Raw genomic sequence first — 20,890 nt, 5'->3', positions numbered from 1 at the left:
TGGAGGTTTTTCAGCAGCTCCCACTGCTGCTGGCGACCTCCAGGCCGGTCATTCTGGGCGGGGACTTCAACTGCATCATCGATGCTGCTGGACGATCCGGCAGGGCCGGAAGCAGATTGGACGCTACGTCCAGATCCCTGATGGAAACAGTTAAGGATGCCAAGCTGCACGACGTCTTCAGCAACCCTGCAGACGGAGCGCAGCGTAGATACACCTGGTCGCGGCCAGACGGGTCCATTCGTTCCAGGATAGACTTCCTGTTTGTGTCCCGTGCATTCACAGTCAGATCCACCGAGGTCAAGCCGGTGTTCTTCTCTGACCACTGCCTCCTACTGGCGGACTGCCACTTGGAGGAAGACCTGAGGGTGGGCAGGGGGGCATGGAAGCTAAATGTGCAACTGCTGACCCCAGAGAACATTGAGGAGCTCAAGAGGGATTACAAAGGTTGGAGAACCGTGAAACCCCTCTTTGAGTCCCTGACACACTGGTGGGAAGTGATCAAGGGAAGCATCAAGAGGTTTTTCATCCGCAAAGGCACCCAGAAAGCTAGAAAGGAACAGAGGGAAATGTCCCGACTCCAGGAAAAGATGCAGAATCTGCTCCGGCTGCAGTCGATGGGGGTCGATGTCAAGGAGGAGCTCCAAGAGGTGAAGGGCCAGCAAGCCTCGCACTTTGCCTCGGAGGCCTCCAAGATCATCTTCCGTTCCAGAGTCCGCTCCGTGGAGCAGGATGAGACGTGCTCACGTTTCTTCTTCCAAAAGGTACACAGAGAGCGCTCTGTGATCAGCAGCCTGAAGGAAGAAGACGGCTCAGTAAAGTCATCACGGTCCGACATTCTGAGGATCAGCAAATCCTTCTATGCCGGTCTGTATGACGTGAAGCCCACGGACAGCACGGCCTCCCAGTCCTTCCTGTCCTCTATCACGGAGGTCTTAGACCACAGTACGCGGGAGAGCCTAGACAAACCGCTAACTCCTGACGAACTGACTAAGGCCCTCGAGAAGAGTAAAACCCCCGGAAGCGACGGCCTGCCGGCGGAGTTGTATTCGGCTCTGTGGGACTTGATCGGCCCAGACCTGCTAGAAGTGTACGAGAGTATGCTCCTGGCCGGCAGCATGTCAGAATCCATGAGGAAAGGCATCATCACCCTCATCTACAAGCACAAGGGGGAAAGGGAGGAAATTAGAAATTGGCGACCCATTTCACTGTTGAATGTGGACTATAAGATTCTGTCCAAGGTCATCGCCAACCGGGTCAAATCCGCTCTGGAATTGGTGATTCACCCTGACCAGACCTGCTCTGTGCCAGGCAGGAAGATCTCTGACAGCCTGGCGCTGCTCAGGGATACGATTGCCTATGTACAGGACAGGGGTGTGGATACCTGCCTCATCAGCTTGGATCAGGAGAAGGCCTTTGACAGAATATCGCACACCTACATGGGGGATGTGCTCTCCAAAATGGGCTTTGGGGAGGGAATTCGAAATTGGATCCAACTGCTCTACACTAACATCAGTAGCGCAGTCTCAATCAATGGGTGGGAAACAGATAGCTTTCCGATTAAATCTGGAGTCAGGCAGGGCTGTCCTCTCTCGCCTGTCCTTTTCGTGTGCTGCATAGAACCCTTTGCCGAGTCCATCAGGAAGGATCCGGGCATAAGAGGAGTGACGATCCCAGGCAGTGGAGGCACTCAGGTAAAAGCCTCCCTGTACATGGACGACGTCGCCGTCTTCTGCTCGGATCCGCTGTCGGTGCGCAGACTGATGCACGTCTGCGACCAGTTCGAACTGGCCTCGGGAGCCAAGGTAAATCGTGGGAAGAGCGAGGCCATGTTCTTTGGGAACTGGGCTGACCGATCCTTTGTCCCCTTCACTGTCAGGGCTGACGGCCTGAAGGTGCTGGGGATATGGTTCGGAGGGACCGGGGCATGCGTTAGAAACTGGAAGGAGCGAGTGGCTATGGTGAAAAGGAAACTGGGCATGTGGGAGCGACGCTCCCTCTCCATTGCGGGTAAGAACCTGGTCATCAGGTGTGAGGTACTCTCGCTGTTGCTGTACGTGGCGCAGGTCTGGCCCATTCCACACTCCTGCGCGATGGCGATCACTCGAGCCATCTTCCGCTTTATCTGGAGGTCGAAAATGGATCGTGTCTGCAGGGACGCGATGTACAAGCCTCTAGATAAAGGGGGAAAAAACGTGCCCAACATCGCCCTCATACTGATGGCCACCTTTGTGTGTGGCTGCATCAAGCGGTGCGTAGACCCTCAGTACGCAAACACCAAGTGTCACTACGTGCTGAGGTTCTACCTGTCCCCGGTGTTGCGAAGGATGGGTCTGGCCACGCTGCCGCGGAACGCTCCAAGTAGTTGGACCGTGCCGTACCACCTGTCCCTGGTGGAAAAATTTATGCAGAAAAACACCTTTGACCACAAGCCCATCAGGCAGTGGTCAGCACGTAACATCCTAGAGGCCCTGAGGGAAAAGGAGAGGGTGGACCCTGTGGGATGGTTCCCCGAGCAGACTGTCAAAGTCATTTGGCAGAATGCCTCATCGCCAGAACTTTCCAACAAGCACCAAGACGTAGCTTGGCTGGTGGTGAGAAAGGCCCTCCCCGTCAGATCCTTCCTACACGCCAGGAAGCTCACCCCCTCTGCACGTTGCCCTCGAGGTGGCTGTGGTGGGGAAGAGACCGTTGTTCACCTCCTTGTGGATTGTGCCTTTGCAAAGAAAGTCTGGAGAGAGATGCAGTGGTTGCTGTCGAGGTTCATCCCGAGCAGTTCTGTGACACAGGACTCTGTGCTCTACGGGCTGTTCCCAGGGACACACACCGAGACAAACATCGACTGCAGCTGGAGGATCATCAACTCGGTGAAAGACGCGCTTTGGTCTGCCCGAAACTTGTTGGTCTTCCAGCACAAAGAGTTGTCCCCGACCGATTGTTGCGGACTGGCACAATCCAAAGTCCAGGACTACGTGCTGAGGGACGCACTAAAGCTTGGGGCAGCTGCCGCCAAGGCGCAATGGGGAAGGGTCGCTGTCTAAGACCTTTCTACCACAGCGCACCGAGAGACTGGGAACTGTTTAGAGCCCCTCGGGCTGTACAGATCAAAATGAAAGGCTGTAAATGATTGTAATATTGTTTGTACTGATGCACCTGGTGATACATTTTGTAAAAGTTTAACCTGGATTGTACCCTTGTAATGTTGTTTTTGAAATGGTTTTGAATGTGATTGAAGAATTTTTATGAATAAAGTATATTTTTACAATAAAAAAAAAAAATCTGTTCTTATCAGTTTAATATCTGATACGTCCCTTATCTGGGGACCATATATTAAATTGATTTTTGGAGCAGGGAGATGGAATAGGGGCTTGCTCCGTCCACTCCACGCATCGACCCGGTATTGCAGTATCTCTAGGAATGGTGCACCACCCCTTTCCAGGGGATTTTCAATGCTAAAAATAGTTTTCTTACAAACATCTGCTTTCTTTACTTTTCAAAACCCAACTTTCTTTCTTTCTCACTCACCCGCACCATCTACACACAAAAAACACGCACGCTCACCCAACGCTCACAGACACCACTCTCATCTCACAAACACTCTACCTCACTCATACAAAAACATCTTTCACTTGCAAATACACCTCTCAAACACTCTCTCAGCTGCACCTTTCGCCTCACAACATTTTCAACCAGCTCTCTGCTGCCGCTCCCGCCCGCTGCTGCTGCTGCTGCTGATACAGCAACAGTCAAAACTCACACCTCAAAGCTCACACACTTTACACAGCTACTCGGAAACGTCTACATCCACGTTCACACAATCCTTACACTGCACAAGGAGCCCATTCCGCCCGTCGTGACTGCACCAGCTCTCCCAATGAACATTTCACTTCGTGCCATTCTCCTGCCTTCTCCACGTAACCCAGCACATGCTTTCTTTTCAAATAATCATCTCATTCCCTCTTCAATTGAACCTGCCTCCGCCACGCTATCAGGCGGTGCATTCCAGACCCTGACCACTCGCTGCTCCTATCACTTTTGCTTCTTCTGCTAGTTACTTTAAACCTGTGCCCGCTCCTTCTCGATCCTTTCATCGGTGCAAGCAGTTTCTCCCTATCTACTCTCTCCAGATACCTCATGATTTTCAATACCTCTATCAAGTCTCCTCTCAGACTTCTTTTCCCCAAGGAATACAGTCCCAACTTCTCCAATCTTACTTCATAACTCAACTTCCTCGCCCCTGGAACCAAACTCGTAAACCTCTTCTGCACTCTCTCCAATGCCTTCACTACCCTCCTAAAATGCAAGTCAAAATGCAATCCATCAGAGTCAGCATGGCTTTATGAAGACTAAATCGTGTTTGACTAAATCGCTAGAGTTCTTTGAAGATGTGACAAGCAAAGTGGATAATGGCGATCCTGTAGATGTAGTATGTCTGGACTTCCAGAAGGCATTTGATAAGGTGCCGCACAAAAGATTAATACACAAGATAAGATCACACGCAGCTAAGGGTAATATATTTGCTTGGATAGAGCTTTGGCTAACCAACAGAAAGCAGAGAGTCAGGATAAATGGGTCTTTTGTGGATGGCAAGCTGTAACTAGTGGGGTGCCACAGGGTTCGGTCCTTGGGCCCCAACTATTTACTTGGATTCAGGAGTAGAAGGTACCATAGCTAAATTTGCAGATGACACCAAAATAGGTGGGAAAGTAAGTTGCAGTGAAGAAATGAGAAATTTACAAATGGATATGGACAGGTTAGGTGAATGGGCCAAAATTTGGCAGATGGAGTTTAACGTGGATAAGTGAGGTTATCCAGTTCAGCTCCTACAGGCAATGGTCACGGTGGTGGTCCCACGGGCCATCGATCTGGTCGGGCGGAAACGACTCTCGTTCCTCCGGCCTGGGTATTCTGCTGCGGGGAGGCAACTTCACCGTCTCCGAGGTCAAGGAGGTGGTGGGCGGGCGACTCCTCGTAGCAGACGTAATGTACAAGAACGCTCCACTCCGGTTAATTAACGTGTATGGCCCGTCACAAGGAGCTGAGCGGCTGGAGGTTTTTCAGCAGCTCCCACTGCTGCTGGCGACCTCCAGGCCGGTCATTCTGGGCGGGGACTTCAACTGCATCATCGATGCGGCTGGACGATCCGGCAGGGCCGGAAGCAGATTGGACGCTACGTCCAGATCCCTGATGGAAACAGTTAAGGATGCCAAGCTGCACGACGTCTTCAGCAACCCTGCAGACGGAGCGCAGCGTAGATACACCTGGTCGCGGCCAGACGGGTCCATTCGTTCCAGGATAGACTTCCTCTTTGTGTCCCGTGCATTCACAGTCAGATCCACCGAGGTCAAGCCGGTGTTCTTCTCTGACCACTGCATCCTACTGGCGGACTGCCACTTGGAGAAGGACCTGAGGGTGGGCAGGGGGGCATGGAAGCTATTCGTGCAACTGCTGACCCCAGAGAACATTGAGGAGCTCAAGAGGGCTTATGAAGGTTGGAGAACCATGAAACCCCTCTTTGAGTCCCTGACACACTGGTGGGAAGCGATCAAGGGAAACACCAAGAGGTTTTTCATCCTCAAAAGCATCCAGAAAGCTAGAAAGGAAGAGAGGGAAATGTCCCGACTCCAGAAAAACATGCAGAATCTGCTCCGGCTGCAGTCGGTGGGGGTCGATGTCAAGGAAGAACTCCAAGAGGTGAAGAGCCAGCAAGCCTCGCACTTTGCCTCGGAGGCCTCCAAGATCATCTTCCGTTCCAGAGTCCGCTCCGTGGAGCAGGATGAGACGTGCTCACGTTTCTTCTTCCAAAAGGAACAGAGAGAGAGCTCTGTGATCAGCAGCCTGAATGAAGAAGACAGATCAGTAAAGTCAGCGCAGTCCGACATTTTGAGGATCAGCAAATCCTTTTATGCCGGATTTTATGACGTGAAGCCGACGGACAGCACGGCCTCCCAGTCCTCCTTGTCCTCTATCACGGAGGTCTTAGGCGACAGTACACGGGAGAGGCTGGACAAACCGCGAACTCCTGACGAACTGACTTAGGCCCTTGAGTCCTTCGAGAAGAGTAAATCTCCCCAGAAGCGACGGCTTGCCGGTGGAGTTATATTCGGCTCTGTGGGACTTAATCGGCCCAGACCTGCTAGGAGTGTACGAGAGTATGCTCCTGGCCGGCAGTATGTCAGAATCCATGAGGAAAGGCATCATCACCCTCATCTACAAGCACAAGGAAGAAAGGGAGGAAATTAGAAATTGGCGACCCATTTCACTGTTGAATGTGGACTATAAGATTCTGTCCAAGGTCATCGCCAATCGGGTCAAATCCGCTCTGGAATTGGTGATACACCCTGACCAGACCTGCACTGTGCCGGGCAGGAAGATCTCTGACAGCCTGGCGCTGCTCAGTGATACGATTGCCTATGTACAGGACAGGGGTGTGGATACCTGCCTCATCAGCCTGGATTAGGAGAAAGCCTTTGACAGAATATCGCACACCTACATGGTGGATGTGCTCTCAAAATGGGGTTTGGGGAGGGAATTCGCAATTGGATCCAGTTGGATCCTACTCTACACTAACATCAGTAGCGCAGTCTCAATCAATGGGTGGGAATCAGATAGCTTTCCAATTAAATCTGGAGTCAGGCAGGGCTGTCCTCTCTCGCCTGTTCTTTGCTGAGTCCATCAGGAAGGATCCGGGCATTAGAGGAGTTACGATCCCAGGCAGTGGAGGCACTCAGATCAAAGCCTCCCTGTACATGGACGATGTCGCCGTCTTCTGTTCTGATCCGCTGTCGGTGTGCAGACTGATCCACATCTGCGACCAGTTCGAACTGGACTCGGGAGCCAAGGTAAATCGTGGGAAGAGCGAGGCCATGTTCTTTGGGAACTGGGCTGACCGATCCTTTGTCCCCTTCACCGTCAGTGCTGACGGCCTGAAGGTGCTGGGGATATGGTTCAGAGGGACCGGGGTATGCGTTAGAAACTGGAAGGATCCAGTGTCTATGGTGAAAAGGAAACTGGGAATCTGGGAGCGATGCTTCCTCTCCGTTGCGGGTAAGAACCTGGTCATCAGGTGTGAGGCACTCTCGCTGTTGCTGTACATGGCGCAGGTCTGGCCCATTCCAGACTGCTGCGCGATGGCGATCACCCGAGCCATCTTCCCCTTTATCTGGAGGTCGAAAATGGATCGTGTCCGCAGGGACGCGCTGTATAAGCCTCTAGATAAAGGGGGAATAAACGTGCCCAACATCGCCCTCATACTGATGGCCACCTTTGTGTGCGGCTGCATCAAGCGGTGCGTAGACCCTCAGTACGCAAACACCAAGTGTCACTACGTGCTGAGGTTCTACCTGTCCCCGGTGTTGCGAAGGATGGGTCTGGCCACGCTGCCGCGGAACGCTCCAAGTAGTTGGACCGTGCCGTACCACCTGTCCCTGGTGGAAAAATTTATGCAGAAAAACACCTTTGACCACAAGTCCATCAGGCAGTGGTCAGCACGTAACGTCCTAGAGGCCCTGAGGGATAAGGAGAGGGTGGACCCTGTGGGATGGTTCCCCGAGCAGACTGTCAAAGTCATTTGGCAGAATGCCTCATCGCCAGAACTTTCCAACAAGCACCAAGACGTAGCTTGGCTGGTGGTGAGAAAGGCCCTCCCCGTCAGATCCTTCCTACACGCCAGGAAGCTCACCCCCTCTGCACGTTGCCCTCGAGGTGGCTGTGGTGGGGAAGAGACCGTTGTCCACCTCCTTGTGGATTGTGCCTTTGCAAAGAAAGTCTGGAGAGAGATGCAGTGGTTTCTGTCGAGGTTCATCCCGAGCAGTTCTGTGACACAGGACTCTGTGCTCTACGGGCTGTTCCCAGGGACACACACCGAGACAAACATCAACTGCAGCTGGAGGATCATCAACTCGGTGAAAGACGCTCTTTGGTCTCCCCGAAACTTGTTGGTCTTCCAGCACAAAGAGTTGTCCCCGACCGAGTGTTGCGGACTGGCATATTCCAAGGCCGAGGACTACGTGCTGAGGGACGCACTAAAGCTTGGGGCAGCTGCCGCAAAGGCGCAATGGGGAAGGGTCGCTGTCTAAGACCCTTCTGCCACAGTGTACCGAGGGACTGGGAACTGTTTAGAGCCCCTCGGGCTGTACAGCTCACAATAAATGTACGCCCTTTGTTTTGATCATTTCCGATTTCATGATCTATCTCTAAATCACAAAATCTTGATACTGCTTTGTGATGTCACAGAATTTTTTACAGTGTGGAAGGAGGCCATTCGGCCTATCAAGTCTGCACTGGGTCTCTGAAAGAGCCTTCCACCTAGTCCTACTCCCCTGCCTCATCCCCGTAACCTTGCACATTCTGTCTTTTCAGGTAACGATCCAATTCCCTTCTGAATACCTCGATCGAATCTGCCTCCAGCACCCTCTCAGGAATTTTGTTCCAGACTCCAACCACCCTCTGGGTGAATTAATCTTTCCTCACATCACATTTACTCCTTTTGCCAATTATTTTGAATCTGTGCCCTCTAGTCCTTGATGTTCACTTGAGTGGAAACAGTTTCTCACGATTTACCTTGTCCATATCTCTCAGGATCTTGAATACCTCCACCAACTCTCCTCACAGCCTTCTTTTCTCCAAGGAAAACAGTCCCATCCTCTCCAATCTATCCTCATAGCTACAGTTCTTCATCCCGGGAATCATTCTTGTGAATCTCCTCTGTACCCTCTCCAATGTCTTCACATCCTTCCTCAAGTATGGCGCCCAGAACTGGACGCAGTATTCCAGATGAGGCCTAATTAGTGTCTTATACGAGTTCAACATGACCTCCTTACTCTTGTACTCAATGCCCCTATTAATAAAGCCTAAGATACTATCTGCTTTATTAACTGCTCTCAACACGTCCTGCCATCTTCAATGGCCTATGTACGTCTGAGTTCCCTCTGTTTGTGCACCTCTTTTAGAGGCTCTTCCTTTATTTTATGCTGTCTCACCATATTCTTCCTGCCAAAATGGATCACCTCACACTTCTGTACATTGAACTTCATCTGCCACTTGTCTGCTCAATCCACCAACACGTTGAAAGAACCGAGGAATACTCTGGTACAAAAGTTCAACACTCGGAGTCCAGATGCAATATTCAAGTGGTTCCTTTATTACGCATGCGGGGAGCAAACACTGGGCAATCCAGGCACTTCTCCACCGAGGTTCAAATGAGCACAGTTTATATATCTTTTATTATCAGTAACTTAATGGTATTAATTAGACAAAGGCCACAGCACAATGACCCCCTGGTTGACTGAGACCTGATCCCTTTGTTGGACGTACATTATTCACGCGTGTCCGATACTAACTGGGAGCCGGGGTTCCCTTGTATCCTGAGCGGGTGTGATGGTTTCCTCTGTGGGTAATTTCTAATATACAACCCTCCGTTCGGTTGTACCCACATTTGTCCAGCACCACCCCCGTTCCAACTGGTTGGGAGCAAATTGTGAGGCTACCTTTCCTCCTGCACCCACTCAGTGATACCCCGTGTATGCCCTCATTCTTGCGTATGGCATGCATATCTATGGGGTAGTACCGGAGGGAGTCATTGTCTCGGATTAACCCAATGTTCTCCACTCGATACTGAGGGTGTGGGCCCGTGTCTGCTGTGACTGAGGGGATTGCCCATACCTAACACGTTCATTTGGTTTGAGGTGCACTTCTGAATCACCGCATACACCCTGGTCACTCCTTTCAATGTACATGCGTCGATGACGCCTGGGTTCTTGGCCATCCCCCACTACCGGGCACTGTTGATCCAGCCCAGTACCTCCCCCCTTTGGATCTGGCCCAGATTGTGTCTTAATTGCCCGATCATCCACTGGCCGTAAGCTGGCTTTTTTGGGTGCTGCCCTCTTGTCGTTCCTCCCTTTCTGTTAATTGGCTGGTGGCTTTAGCATGGGTCTCTATAACGTGTACGCTTTCCAATACAGATGCCACACTCTTGCCCCCTAGGGCCGCTGCCGTTTCACCACCCCTCGCTACTCTCATGAGCAAGCTGCCTCATGATCCCTTTAAGATTCGTGACCTCGGAGTTGATTCCTTGAATGTCGAGAGAGTTTACCAGGGAAGTCCCTGTGTTCACCCCTGTCAGTACATTGTTAACTAACTCTCTCTCCTGGCGGTGGAAAGCAGGATGTCCCCTGAATCTAGTGGCACCCGTGGCGTCGGCCGGCTGATTAATCACAGCCTTACTCAGTAATTTGTACAGTTTTCGTAGGGGCGCTTGGTTACTGCAATACTCAGGCAGTTGCATACCTGCCAGGTTCACAATTACCTGTACAATTTCATGTTTAACATTATCATACAAGAGTTCACCGTCCATATACAGTACCAGTTCATTCTGTGGCCCAGGGGTCATGTCTGGGCAAGATAGTCTCTGTGGTGTCGTCGTGTCCTGTGATAGCAGGGTGGTGTCGGTCCGGGGGTCCGCCGTTGCAGTCAACTCTCCGTGTTTGGCCCTCAAGATCCAATGCCAGGTATCTGTCATTCCCAAGTCTTCCTCCCCGGGACAGTGACCCCAGTTGTTGTTCTCCTGGGGTGTGAAGGTAAATTGCGAAAAATCTCTCACACACTGTATCTCTCACACACTGTAGCTTTCTCCTTTACGTCCCTCCTTGTGCACAGCCCACGGTGACCCTCCCCGTAGTTGAGGATTCCCCCTTTTCTCTTTCAGATGGCCAGTCCTCCAGATCGGGAATGAATCCTAAACCACTTGGCTAACACAGTACGCACTGCTCGTTGCCCGTTTTCCTCCCACTGCCTGGTAATTTAGTCTTTCTTACTTACATCATACCTTTTCAGTTGTGACCAGTGTTTCCACCTAGCTTTTCCCTTCATATCGGCGCAGGCACGTGAATAATTCCGTACGGTCCAGTCCATTTTGGGGCAAAACCTGGTTGGCTAGGGGTGATTTGAACAAACACCATGTCTCCGACCTCAGCCGGTGGTGACGGGGGTCCCCCTTTTGTCCTCTCTTCTAAATCCCTGATAGCCTGTTGGTCCTTCACTTCCTGTTGTAATTCCTTTAGCTGTCCATCCAATTGCTTAATATCGTTTTTAATTTTATCTCTGATGGGTCCCATATCCTCACTTCCGGTGGCTCTGCCCTCTGGCAAGCGCATCGCCCTCCCGGTCAGCAACTCATAAAGGGGTTTATCTTAAATCCAGCATTTTTCAGTGTCCTTATGACTATCAGGAGAGCTCCGATGTGGCCCCTTTCCGATTCTGACGCTATTAGGATATCATCTGCATATTATAAGATTGTACTGTTGTTAGACTCTACGTCGCACGGACTCAGCTTCTCACTCGTGACCCGATGGAGGATGTTGGGGCTGTTGTGGAATCCCTGTGGGAGCCTCGCCCATGTACACCGTCTCCCTCCCACTGTGAAAGCGAATTTATCTTGGGATTCCTGGTCCAGTGGTATCGACCAAAATCCATTGGCTACATCTAACACTGTAAATATTTTATGTTCGGGTTTTTACAATTAAAGCACACCTCGGGTTTAGGAACGGCTGCTGCAGTGGCCACCATTTCAGTGGGGTTTGTAACCTCACTGCCGACACCTTTATCTTAGTTTTCCCTATGTGGTTATCTACCCCGGTGGCCCATCTTCCTCGATCATATGTGTTCTTGTCTACTAGCCCGGTGTCTAGGATTGACTGGTGGGCCCGGGCCCGGTGTCTAGGATGGCCTGGTGGGCCCGGGCCTGGTGTCTAGGATGGCCTGGTGGGCCCGGGCCCGGTGTCTAGGATGGCCTGGTGGGCCCAGTGTCTAGGATGGCCTGGTGGGCCCGGGCCCGGTGTCTAGGATCGCCTGGTGGGCCCGGGCCCGGTGTCTAGGATCGCCTGGTGGGCCCGGGCCCGGTGTCTAGGATTGCCTGGTGGGCCAGGCTAAGGCCATCCTTGTACAATTGCATAAACTGTACATCGTCTCGGTTCAGCGCAGCACCTACACCCCCGTAGTTACAATATGCCTCAAACTTCCGATTGCCATATTCATGGGCACTCTCGCCCTTTTCTTGTTTTATGGGGCTTGCCCTAAGTCTTGTGCCATTTCTGCTCTAAAGGCTCGGAAATCAGCTTGCTGCTGTGCCTGGTCTGCCTGGTTGTCCGGGCACCGGGGGCACAAGCTCTATCTTAATTGGGGCCACGGGTTATGGTGGTGGTGATTCCCAACCCGCTTCCCGTTGTTCCTCATATCCTGCCGCCTGTTCCACCAGCCCGTTCCAATCTATATTATCTGCGTATTGTGCAGCTACTGGTGGCTGTGGTAAAGCTGCCGAAACTGACATGAGATTTTTTGCCTGGACCAGCTCTTCATTTTGGGATTTGTTGGCCAACATTCGATTTACTTTCTTACTTAACTCTATGTGTTGTCTTAACATTAGGATCCAGGCTTCATCATCTTTGTCTTTTTTCTGATTATCCCACCATTTTCTCTGATCAGCGGGTGAGTCAAATGGGTTCCAATTGTTCTTTCTCATTTTGCCTATCGATTTCTTATTTTTGTCAGCTCAATGCTGTGTCAAGGATCCCTCTGGTCCCCACTCGAGTTTGTCACCACTGGCCATCTCTGGGTAAGACGGTCGGGGTATAGTTGTTGTCAGCGGTACGGTTCTTACCCTGGATCCTTTCTGACCGAACTCGTTACTTGCGGCTAATACCGGATGTAATTATAACAATCTATAAGACAAGCAAACTACCCCACCCTTACCACCCCTTGAACTATTGCCTGGAGCCCAGGTTTCTGATACGCGGGGTGCCTGACACTTCCTGGATCGGGACGGAGTCGGATTTAGTATGAATAAAAATGAATTCACACTGTGACTCATCCCATTTCCCCGTCGGTGTCCTGCATCCTTCGGGCCCTGCTCGCAGCACCAATTGAAAGGTCCGAGGAATACTCTGGGACAAAATTTCAACACTCGGAGTCCAGATACAATATTCAAGTGGTTCCTTTACTACACTTTTTTTTTTGCAAAAATAAACTTTATTCATAAAATATCTTCAACCACATTCCAAACCATTTCAAAAACACCATTACAAGGGTACAATCCGGTTCAACTTTTACAAAATGTATCACCAGGTGCATCAGTACAAACAATATTACAATCATTTACAGCCTTTCATTTTGAGCTGTACAGGCCGAGGGGATTTAAACAGTTCCCAGCCCCTCGGTGCGCTGTGGTAGAAAGGTCTTAGACAGCGGCCCTTCCCCATTGCGCCTTTGCGGCAACTGCCCCAAGCTTTAGTGCGTCCCTCAGCACGTAGTCCTGGACTTTGGATTGTGCCAGTCCGCAACACTCGGTCGGGGACAACTCTTTGCGCTGGAAGACCAACAAGTTTCGGGCAGACCAAAGCGCGTCTTTCACCGAGTTGATGATCCTCCAGCTGCAGTTGATGTTTGTCTCGGTGTGTGTCCCTGGGAACAGCCCGTAGAGCACAGAGTCCTGTGTCACAGAACTGCTCGGGATGAACCTCGACAGAAACCACTGCATCTCTCTCTAGACCTTCTTTGCAAAGGCACAATCCACAAAGAGGTGAACAACGGTCTCTTCCCCACCACAGCCACCTCGAGGGCAACGTGCAGAGGGGGTGAGACTCCTGACGTGTAGGAAGGATCTGACGGGGAGGGCCTTTCTCACCACCAGCCAAGCTACGTCTTGGTGCTTGTTGGAAAGTTCTGGCGATGAGGCATTCTGCCAAATGACTTTGACAGTCTGCTCGGGGAACCATCCCACAGGATCCACCCTCTCCTTTTCCCTCAGGGCCTCTAAGACGTTACGTGCTGACCACTGCCTGATGGACTTGTGGTCAAAGGTGTTTTTCTGCATAAATTTTTCCACCAGGGACAGGTGGTAGGGCACGGTCCAACTACTTGGAGCGTTCAGCGGCAGCGTGGCCAGACCCATCCTTCGCAACACCGGGGACAGGTAGAACCTCAGCACATAGTGACACTTGGTGTTTGTATACTGAGGGACTACACACCGCTTGATGCAGCCACACAAAGGTGGCCATCGGTATGAGGGCGATGTTGGGCACGTTTTTTCCCCCTTTATCTAGAGGCTTGTACATCGCGTCCATGCGGACACGATCCATTTTTGACCTCCAGATAAAGCGGAAGATGGCTCGAGTGATCGCCACCACGCAGGAGAGTGGAATGGTCTAGACCTGCGCCACGTACAGCAACAGCGAGAGTGCCTCACACCTGATGACCAGGTTCTTACCCGCACTGGAGAGGGAGCTTCGCTCCCACATGCCCAGTTTCCTTTTCACCATAGACACTCGCTCCTTCCAGTTTCTAACGCATGCCCTGGTCCCTCCGAACCATATCCCCAGCACCTTCAGGCCGTCAGCCCTGACAGTGAAGGGGACAAAGGATCGGTCAGCCCAGTTCCCAAAGAACATGGCCTCACTCTTGCCACGATTTACCTTGGTACCCGAGGCCAGTTCGAACTGGTCGCAGATGTGGATCAGTCTGCGCACCGACAGCGGATCCGAGCAGAAGACGGCGACGTCGTCCATGTACAGGGAGGCTTTGACCTGAGTGCCTCCACTGCCTGGGATCGTCACTCCTCTTATGCCCGGATCCTTCCTGATGGACTCAGAAAAGGGTACTATGCAACACACGAACAGGACAGGGGAGAGAGGACAGCCCTGCCTGACTCCAGATTTAATCGGAAAGCTATCAGATTCCCACCCATTGATTGAGAGTGCGCTAGTAATGTTAGTGTAGAGCAGTTGGATCCAATTGCAAATTCCCTCCCCAAACCCCATTTTGGAGAGCACATCCACCATGTAGGTGTGCGATAATCTGTCAAAGGCCTTCTCCTGATCCAAGCTGATGAGGCAGGTGTCCACACCCCTGTCCTGCACATAGGCAATCGTATCCCTGAGCAGCGCGAGGCAGTCAGAGATCTTCCTGCCCGGCACAGTGCAGGTCTGGTCAGGGTGGATCACCAATTCCAGAGCGGATTTGACCCGATTGGCGATGACCTTGGACAGAATCTTATAGTCCACATTCAACAGTGAAATGGGTCGCCAATTTCTAATTTCCTCCCCTTCCCCCCTTGTGCTTGTAGATGAGGGTGATGATGCCTTTCCTCATGGATTCTGACATACTACCGGCCAGGAGCATACTCTCGTACACTCCTAGCAGGTCTGGGCCGATCAAGTCCCACAGAGCCGAATACTACTCCGCCGGCTAGCCGTCGCTTCCGGGAGTTTTACTCTTCTCCAAGGACTCAAGGGCCTTAGTCAGTTCATCAGGAATTAGCGGTTTGTCCAGGCTCTCCCGTGTACTGTCGTCTAAGACCTCCGTGATAGAGGACAGGAAGGACTGGGAGGCCGTGCTGTCCGTGGGCTTCACGTCATACAATCCGGAATAAAAGGATTTGCTGATCCTCAAAATGTCGGAGGGCGATGACTTTACTGAGCCGTCTTCTTCCTTCGGGCTGCTGATCACAGAGTGTACCTTTTGGAAGAAGAAACGTGAGCACGTCTCATCCTGCTCCATGTAACGGACTCTGGACCGGAAGATGATCTTGGAGGCCTCCGAGGCAAAGGGCGAGGCTTGCTGGCTCTTCACCTCTTGGAGTTCCTCCTTGACATCGACCCCCATCGACTGCAGCCGGAGCAGATCCTGCATGCTTTTCTGGAGTCGGGACATTTCCCTCTGTTCCTTTCTAGCTTTCTGGGTGCCTTTGAGGATGAAAAACCTCTTGATGTTTCCCTTGATCGCTTCCCACCAGTGTATCAGGGACTCAAAGAGGGGTTTCACGGTTCTCCAACCTTTGTAATCCCTCTTGAGCTCCTCAATGTTCTCTGGGGTCAGCAGTTGCAGGTTCAGCTTCCATGCCCCTCGGCCAAGCCTCTGGTCTTCTTGAACCACTGCAGTCCATGTAGTGTAGGTACACCCACAGTGTTTTTAGAGTGGGAGTTTCAGGATTTTGACCCAGCGACAGCGAAGGAAAGGTGATATGTTTCCAAATCAGGATGGTGCGTGATTTGGAGGGGGACTTCCAGGCGCTGGTGTTCCCATGTATCTGCTGCCCTTGTCCTTCTAGATGGTAGTGGTCATGGGTTTGGAAGGTGCTGTCTAAGGAGCCTTGGTGAGTTCCCGCAGTGTATCTTGTAAATGATACACACTGCTGTTACTGAGCGTTGGTGGTGGAGGGAGCGAATGTTTGTGGATGGGGTGCCAATCAGCGCGCTGCTCTGTCCTGGATGGTGTTGAGCTTTTTGAGTGTTGTGGCAGCTGCACTCATCCAGGCAAGTGGGGAGTATTCCATCACATTCCTGACTTGTGCCTTGTAGGTGGTGGACAGGCTTCGGGGAGTCAGGTGGTGAGTTACTCTCCACAGGATTCCTAGCCTGTGGTCAGCTCTTGTAGCCACAGTATTTATACAGCTAGTCCAGTTCAGTTTCTGGTCAATGGCACCCTCAGGATGTTAATAGTGGGGGATTCAGTGATGGCAATGCCATTGAATGTCAAGGGGCGATGGTTGGATTCTCTCTTGTTGGAGATGGTCATTGCCTGACACTTGTCTGGCACCAATGTTACTTGCCACTTGTCAGCCCAAGCCTGGATATTGTCCAGGTCTTGCTGCATTTGGACATGGACTGCTTCAGTATCTTCAACCATCAGCAAACATCCCCACTTCTGACCTTATGATGGAAGGAAGGTCATTGATGAAGCAGCTGAAGATGGTTGTGCCGAGGACACGACGCTGAGGAACTCCTGCACTGATGTCCTGAACCAAGATGACTGACCTCCAACAACCACAACCATTTTCCTTTGTGCTAGGTACGCCTCCAACCAGTGGAAGGTTTTCTCCCGATTCCCATTAACTCCAGTTTTGCTAGGGCTCCTTGATGCCACACTCAGTCAAAAACAGCCTTGATGTCAAGGGCAGTCAATCTCACCTCACCTCTGGAGTTCAGCTCTTTTATCCGTGTTTGAACCAAGGCTGTAATGAGGTCAGGAGCTGAGTGACCCTGGCGGAGTCCAAACTGGGCATCAGTGAGCAGGTTATTGCTAAGCAAGTGCTGCTTGGCAACACTGTTGATGACCCCTTCCATCACTTTACTGATGACCAAGAGTAGGCTGATGGGGCGGTAATTGGCCAGATGGGATTTTTCCTGCTTTTTGTGTACAGGACAAATCCGGGCAATTTTCCACATAGCCGGGTAGATGTCAGTGTTGTAGCTGTACTGGAACAGCTTGGCTAGGGGCGTGGCAATTACTAAAGCACAAGTCTTCAGTAGCATTGCCGGAATATTGTCAGGGCTGATAAAGACCTGTACTGATATACATAGAAGACAGAGGGTAGCAGTGGAAGGGTGCTTTTCTGAATGGAGAGCTGTGACTAGTGGAGTTCCACAGGGATCAGTGCTGGGACCATTGCTGTTTGTAGTATACATAAATGATTTGGAGGAAAATGTAACTGGACTAATTAGTAAGTTTGCAGACGAGACCAAGGTTGGAGGAGTTGCAGATAGTGAAGAGGATTGTCAAAGGATACAACGGGACATAGATCGGTTGGAGACTTGGGCGGAGAAATGGCAGATGGAGTTTAATCCGGACAAATGCGAGGTAATGCATTTTGGAAGGTCTAATACAGGCAGGAATTACACAGTAAATGGCAGAACCATTAGTGCATCGACGGGCAGAGGGATCTGGGTGTACAGGTCACTGAAAGTGGCAACGCAGGTGGATAAGGTAGTCAGGAAGGCATATGGCATGCTTGCCTTCATCGGCAGGGGTATTGAGTATAAAAGCTGGAAAGTCATGCTGCAGCTGTATAGAACCTTGGTTAGGCCACACTTGGAATATTGCTTGCAATTCTGGTCACCACATTACCAGAAGGATATGGAGGCGTTGGAGAGGGTGCAGAGGAGGTTTACCAGGATGCTGCCTGGTCTGGAGGTTATTAGCTATGAGGAGAGGTTGGAGAAACTCGGATTGTTCTCACTAGAGCGACGGAGATTGAGGGGCGACTTGATCGAAGTTTACAAAATTATGAGTGGCATGGACAGAGGAGATAGTCAGAAGCTTTTTCCCTGGGTGAAAGAGTCAATTACTAGGGGACATAGATTTAAGGTGAGAGGAGGAAACTATAGAGGAGATGTGTGGGGCAAGTTTTCTACGCAGAGGGTAGTGAGTGTCTGGAATTCGCTGCCAGAGGAGGTGGTGGAAGCAGGTACGATAGTGGTGTTTAAGAGGCAGCTTGACAAATACATGAATAGGATGGGAATAGAGGGATACGGACCCCGGAAGTGCAAAATGTTTTAGCTGACGGGCAATATGATTGGCACAGGCTTGGAGGGCCAAAGGGCCTGTTCCTGTGCTGTACTTTTCTTTGTTCTTTGATAAAGACCTGTGTGTGTGTTAATACTCATGTATTCTCTCGATGATTTATCCAGTTCTAATTGTTGGATGGTTGGCTCATATCCACTATTGTATAGGACTTGCCTCCAGCCAGCTTTGCATACAATTGGTCTATCCTTGGAATGGGGCAGTTGTCTGGTTTTGCTGCCTTATTCACTGTCAACTTATACTTCCCACCAATTCCTATGGTTTGGTCAGGCTTAACCACTGGAACTATGAGTGCTGCCCACTCTGAGAATTGGACAGCTTGGGCGATGCCCAGTTTTTCTAACTGGCACAGTTCTGCATCCGCCTTCTCCTTCAATGCATAAGGCACAGGTCCGGTCTTAAAGAAACGTGGTGTCACCTGTGGATCCACATATATCGTGGGCTTTTAACTTCCCTGATTAATCCCAAAATACCATGGCGTATTTCCTTAGCAGTTCAGGAACTCCTGTTTTCAGGTGAAATATCTCAGACCAGTCAAGCTTGATCTTCTGTAACCAGTCTCGGCCTAACAGACTGGGTCCTTCTCCAGTCACTATTATCACAGGCAGCTGGGCTGTCTGTTGCCTGTAAGACACTGGCGCTGTGGCGATCCCCTTTACCTGAATAGATTCTCCAGTGCAATATCTTTAATTTAGCGGTTCTCTGCTCCAGGTTTACTAACTTTCTACCTTTAGTCAGGGATCTGAAAGTGTGCTCTCCCACCACTGTAGTTGAGGCCTCCATATCCACCTCCATTATTAATGGCTTCTCATTAACTTGGATTGTGACAGTGATGGATTCGGTTTTTACAGCTGTTACATTACACAGTGAATAGATGTCGGTGTCAGCAGCTTCAGGTTCTGCTGTATTCTTTAATTCAATCTTCTTGGTTTGATGCTTTGTGGGCTGTTTCGACCCTTCTTATGGCAATAATGACATTCTGCCTCCTTGAATTTACAGCTGTCTGGCACATGGTCACCTCCACATCTATAACAACTTAATCTTGGAGCCGCTGATGAAATTCTTTCTTTTGATAAAGGACTTTTCATGGTTTTAACAGCAGACATTGCATCTCCCCTCGATGCTGTGGGTCTGGTTTCCACGCCACACTCAGCAGCAGGTTCCTGCCCCACATGAAGAACAGCGCCATGTTGTATGTGTACAAAGCCTGCCAGTCTCTCACTGCACTTTCCATGGCGAGGGAGATTCCTTGGGTACGCTTAAAGACGATGTTTACCTCGGTGAGTGAAAGGCGCTCTGTGGCATCGTCTTGAACTCCACAAACTAATCGGTCCTGCAGCAAATCATTTACCGTGTTCCCGATGTCAGTGTTCTGTCAGTGCACCCCATCTCTGGGAAGCAGCAACGCCCCTGAGGGGGAATGGATCAGAGAGATTTCTCCAGCAGAGAACAATCCAAACCTCGCTCCTTGCACGAACCCCCCGTTGTCACCTGAGCGGAACATTTCCAACGGGGCGGTTCTGGGCTGTTTCCTCAGCCCGTCAAAAGCGAGACAATTTGCAAACACTATGGGTTTGTAGGAGCAAACCAAAGGACTGGAACTGACAAAAACAACAGGACTGGTAAGTGAGAAAATGCATTAAAATGGGGATCAAGATTGAGTCCATCAACGTGTGTAGCGTTAAATCTGCTACGCGATGTGTTGCAACCTTGGATTACCTTGCCAAGGTCAAAGCTGACCTGTTGTTTCTGCAGGAGTGTGCAATACTGCACCTCAGCTCCTACAGGCAATGGGCACGATGGTGGTCCCAAGGGGCATCACTCTGGTCGGGAGGAAACGACTCTCGTTCCTCCGGCCTGGGTATTCAGCTGCAGGGAGGCAATGTCACCATGTCCGAGGTTGAGGAGGTGGTGGGCGGGCCCCTCCTCGTAGCGGACATTATTGTACAAGAATGCGCCACTCTAGTTAATTAACATGTATGCCCCGGATCAAAACAGCGAGTGGCTGGTTGTCCTTCAGCAGCTCCCACTTCTGCTGGCGACTTCCAGGCTGGCCATTCTGGGCGGTGACTTCAGCCGCATCATCGATGGAGCTGGACAATCTGGCAGGGCCGACAGCAGACTGGACACCACGTCCAGATCCCTGATGGAAATAGTAAAGGATGGCAAGCTGCACAACATCTTCAGCAACCCTGCAGATGAAGCGCAGCAGAGATACACCTGGTCGCGGCCAGAGTGGTCCACCCACTCAAGGATAGACTTCCTGTTTGTGTCCCGAGCGTTCACAGTCAGGTCCACGGACATCAAGCCAGTGTTCTTCTCTGACCACTGCCTCCTACCGGTCAAATGTCACTTACAGGAAGACCAGAGGCTTGGCCGGGGGACATGGAAGCTGAACGTGAAACTGCTGACCCCAGAGAACTCAAGAAGGATTACAAAGGCTGGGGAACTGTGAAACACTCTTTGATTCCCTGACACACTGGTGGGAAGCGATCAAGGAGGATATCAAGAAGGTACTCATCCAGAAAGCGAGAAAGGA

The 20,890-nt window shown here is 51.0% G+C and overlaps 1 protein-coding gene and 1 pseudogene across 1 annotated transcript in view; both read left to right on the top strand.

The window, feature by feature from the left end:
• The window catches only part of LOC144669594 (uncharacterized), a 203,642-nt gene that overhangs the window by 105,955 nt on the left and 76,797 nt on the right, over positions 1-20,890 (top strand). The gene's annotated exons all lie outside the window — the stretch shown is intronic.
• Positions 3,251-3,428, top strand: LOC144669805 (U2 spliceosomal RNA; annotated as a pseudogene).

Source organism: Cetorhinus maximus, chromosome 29 (assembly GCF_964194155.1).
Source record: "Cetorhinus maximus chromosome 29, sCetMax3.hap1.1, whole genome shotgun sequence".
In the NCBI taxonomy this organism is placed as follows: domain Eukaryota; kingdom Metazoa; phylum Chordata; class Chondrichthyes; order Lamniformes; family Cetorhinidae; genus Cetorhinus; species Cetorhinus maximus.
This window is presented reverse-complemented; position numbering and strand designations above follow the sequence as displayed.